The sequence below is a fragment of the Mauremys reevesii genome, linkage group 6 (assembly GCF_016161935.1).
Source record: "Mauremys reevesii isolate NIE-2019 linkage group 6, ASM1616193v1, whole genome shotgun sequence".
Classification (NCBI taxonomy): domain Eukaryota; kingdom Metazoa; phylum Chordata; order Testudines; family Geoemydidae; genus Mauremys; species Mauremys reevesii.
In genome coordinates, this window is record NC_052628.1 from 103,813,656 (window position 1) to 103,818,334 (window position 4,679).

The window sequence follows — 4,679 nt, forward strand, 5'->3', positions numbered from 1 at the left end:
CTCATTATAAGACCGTCAGTTCTCCATCCTGCCTTTTGGCTTGATCATTTGGCTTCTGCAATACCTTTTGAGAACACTGCCAGGTTCGATTCTGTTTGAGCATGCTATGGTGACAAGCTGAGATTAACAACATGATCTGAAGACAAAGGAGAAGTGATGTGTTTCTTCCTGATTTCACTTGGCAGGGAGGCACAGAGCCTTTATTGAAACCGTTCTTCCTTTATTTCCCTCCAACTTAGATCTCAGCTCTTTTATTCTAGATGACTTTAATGGCATTGGTGTGTCCTGGAAAAAGAGACAGTCCTTGAGATAGCACAGCTTTCTCTCATTAAAGGCTTCATAAATTGGCACAAGAGCCTTGCGTTGAATCCAGTAGTGAATGGGAAGCCAGTCCAGGTTATGGAGCACTGGCATAATATAGTCCTTGGTTCATTACATTAAAGAGATGGGCTGTTGAGTCATTCACCAGTTGAGTTTTCTTTGTGAATTTCTTCTGTAGGCCCAGGGAGAGTGAATTACAAAAGTCTAGTTTGGAGGGTATGAAGGCATGAGCTAGTGGGGCCAATTCATCATCCAAAAAAGAATAAAATGATTTTAAAAAGTAGGCTAATATTGTAATAATGAAGCTCCGTATTATTAATGGAGTTTTGATTTACTTTCCATTTAGCTTTCTTAGAAAAAACAATAATTTTCAGGTACCTTTGATATCTGGAAGCTGAACATACATTTCATACCCCTGTGTTAGTGGAGAACATAAAGAAAATGTATTTACTTGATAGGCTAGATAAGATAAATTTTAGAAATTAATTCACTCTGCCAATTGTATATTCTTATTAATAAATTTTAGCTGAGGTAACATTTCAAGAGTCTAAATTACTTTTGAAAATAGGGCTTATGCTCCTATGTCTTTAAAACACTTCCAAAAATATTACCCCTCTGAAACTTTTACCTCAATGCACAAGTAAAACATGATTATTTGTAGATTACCTCTATTTAGATCATTAATTCTTTATAAAATCAAGGGGGTAAATCAAATCAAAGTCTTTATTTTAACACTAGGAAAAATTACCTTTTGAAATGTAGGATGACCTTCAACTACTACTAATCTAGGAGGAGTTCAAGCTAACTGTTCATACATATAGAATGCCTAAAATTATAAATTGTTCTTCAAAAAAGTAAGGCACTCGGGAAATATAATCTGTATCAGTCACCATGACAAATGCCTTTAGGTTGGAGATGGCTGCAAAGCACACTTTTAACTTGTTGATAACACTGGCACAGCAAAGATAAGGTCATTTTCACATGAAATAGCACCAGCAAATTTTACCTGTTCAAAATTACATATAGTACATTGCTCAGAATTGAGGAGTACAGGAAAAAGGGTTAATTTGAGAGCAAAATAAATGAGAACATTTGAACAAAATCTAATCTCATGTTCTGAGAACTTGAATTAAAGAAACTAATATTGTCTTCAACTCCCACTTCAAAAATAATTAAACAACTATTTCCATTAGTTCCTGAATACATTTTAATTTGTACATTATAATGGTTAAAAGTTAAACTTTGGTTCCTATAACTTGTCTGTGATTTCAGAAATGTTCTCTTTGAGGTCCTTCTTAGTGTATCCTATCAATATGTATTTCCCTCTCTGCATAGAAATATGCATTATTGCTATGTTATGGACATGAACAGTGAAATCAAGCAGAGAAACCACTCAGGGAAATGAAGGCACAGACAGACTGGGAGAAATGAAAAGGTGGTGATGATAATAAAAAAGATGGAATAATAAACTTAAAAAAAACATTTATATGCTGGTTTTAAAAATGTGTCTTCTCTAAGATCAGCTTTGTAAGGTCTGTGGCAATTAATTAGAAATTTATCATACTAGCAAATGACTTGTGAATGTGAGTTTCTTTGACTTTATAGATAACAGTCAGGTGTGAGTTTCTTATAGAAACAATGACTTCCAGTTACCACAGTTTGATGCAACATGGCGTGTGGTAGCTGGATAGAGAACACATATCACCACGGCATGTCTGAAGTTTGTTGCCTCTGGATTTGTGTAGATAAATACACACATCACTGCTAAAGTTTAAGATCTTATAGAGCTTATAATTGAAATTTACTAGTTGGAAGCAAGTCCCTACCTGTGTGAAAATTGTATTTTTAAAAATAATGTGATTTATCCACCTACCATCACTTTTTACCTCCGCACTACCTGCCACCCCCACGCACATACATATTTCAAAGTAAATCTCAGTGCTCCTGAGGGAAAGACTGAGAACACTAGAATTAAGGACATGTGTAGTGCAGGTTCTTTCAGTTTTCAAGTTTTCTCACATAGTTCTGCAAATGCAATTCAATCCCAAATTGTGCTAACCCTGCTAGTCCAGGACTGTTCTCCTGTGGAACATTAATAACTGTGTCAGCATGACGTGTGGTTTTTATAATGCATTGTTCCAGGTTAACTTATAACACTAGTTAAACATGCATTTCAGCAATTGATTTGAAAAGTGCCTTTTATTATAGGCGGAAATATTTCCCTTGATATTTTAGCCATCATCTGGCCTTTTTACAGATACATAAGCACAGAATTTCATCTCTTTTAGATAAAAATAATTGATCAGGTTTATCTTTGCAATCAAGTTACTGAGAATTTTCTTTACTTTGTTATAAACTTCACCTCTAGGTCCAGTATACCAAGGTTTAAATTAAAAGGGAAACTGCAAGAAATTCTTCCTATTTGTTGTTCAATTTCATCTGTTGATTAAAATTCAATCCTCTATTAATTAAAATTACATCTTTAATACATGCCCTTGTTACTCATTTCTTCTAATATTATTCACATCACCCACCCACTTTTCTATACTTAACAAATCTAAAGGAAATCAATATCTATCAAATGTAATCCTGCTCTTCTCTCACTTCATTCTTCATTCTCAATCACGTCTTTTGGTTTATTCTGTAAGGGCAACATTATTATGCATTTCCAGTACATTATTAACATTAGTTCTATACTTATAAAATCTTTTCCTAGATGTAAATTCTAAAAAAAAATATTAGTTCTAAACTCCAGTTAGTTGACTTGTTAATATAAACCCAGATCATCATCCTAGAGCAGCATTCCCCTTGAACATGCTAATGGCTGTTATCCCATAGCAGGGACACAGTTGTCCTTCATCTCTAGAATCACTCAGCCCCACTTCTTGCCAGTCTCCTAAGAGATTAGGAGTACTTGTGGCACCTTAGAGACTAACAAATTTATTTGGGCATAAGCTTTCGTGGGCTACAGCCCACTTCATCGGATGCATAGAATGAAACATATAAGAAGAGTGTGTGTGTGTGTGTGTATACATATATATACATACACACACACACACACACACATATATACAGAGAAGATGCCATACCTAAGAGATTGTCCTATGCCTGTGATCACACTTTCCCTATCCATAGGCTTCCCTACTAGGACAAATTAGTTCCCTATACTATATCCTGTTATACCTGTTTCCCTGACTCCACCAAGCAATTAGGAGACATGTCCATGGTCCTGCACCACAGCAGAGCAGGATCTTGACCAGCTTGTGCCCCATGATGTGCTCAGCAGTACGTCTGGCCTGGCCAAAATGCATCAGCACTGTCGAAGAAGTGGCTTGCTTTCTGTCATCACACTGTTCAAGAGGACACATCTGTTAGGACTTATTTAAGGAAATTTTGTCCTTATCGTTAATCTTCATCTGTCTAGCCAAATTCCTTAATTTATTCAATTCTCAGAAAATGAAAAATAGGCAGAGACCCTGTCCAGGGGTTAAAAGTCATACAGAAACCACTGGTAGCTGATGAGATCCCAAAAGACCTTTGTGGGCTAGGGTGTGGGCAGAAAATTGTTTAAATATGTTTGAAAGGAGAAGGGAAATGTACAATAATTTCTGATATAGTAAAATATTTGTATTGACATTGGATTGAATAATCTATTTTTATTTTTGCTGGACCCAGTTTAATAAATCAGTCTCTCTCTCTCTCTCTCTCTCTCTCATACACACACATTAGTGACTATAAAGTGTAAAAGCAGTATATAAGGCAAAATTTTATTATTTATTACAGCATTTTTATTGTATAAATAATATACATAGCAATGATACTGTGACTTAAATCCTTGATTCAGAAAAGTACTTAAGGATGTGATTACTTACCTGGAAGAGGGAATATCATGAAAACAGAAGTGGTTTTCCCAGGCTGAGGCTCATCCATTGCACCACAGGTATACTTTTAGCCTGCAATTTTCTGAAATATGGGGGAAACCACTACATAAATTGTGGTTGGGTCATGGGATTGCATTTCACTGTCCCCTAGCTTTGTACGGAGAGGGAATGGGATACAGCACTGTACATGGAGTCAGACTTTGCCCAGGGCTTGCTGAGTGACCTTGAATAAGTCACGGCATAGCTCTGTACCTCATTTTACCTCTCTGTAAGATACCTCTCTGTAAAATGCTTTGAGGTCTACCGATGAAAAGAGCTATATAAGAACTAAATAAGATATCAGTAAAAGCTAAGCATGTGCTTGAATACTTTGCTTATTTGTTAGAACTTCAGTATAGGGAAAGTGCTTTCGTAAGCATAGAGCCAAATCAAACCAGCACACAGTTACATATGTGTTTAATATAACTCACTTGACTT

The 4,679-nt window shown here is 35.8% G+C and overlaps 1 non-coding gene across 1 annotated transcript; it reads left to right on the top strand.

The window, feature by feature from the left end:
* Positions 1–4,185: 4,185 nt before the first annotated feature.
* LOC120408812 lies at positions 4,186–4,347 on the top strand. Its single transcript, XR_005600988.1, has one exon. It is a non-coding gene; the product is annotated as a U1 spliceosomal RNA (small nuclear RNA).
* Positions 4,348–4,679: the final 332 nt, after the last annotated feature.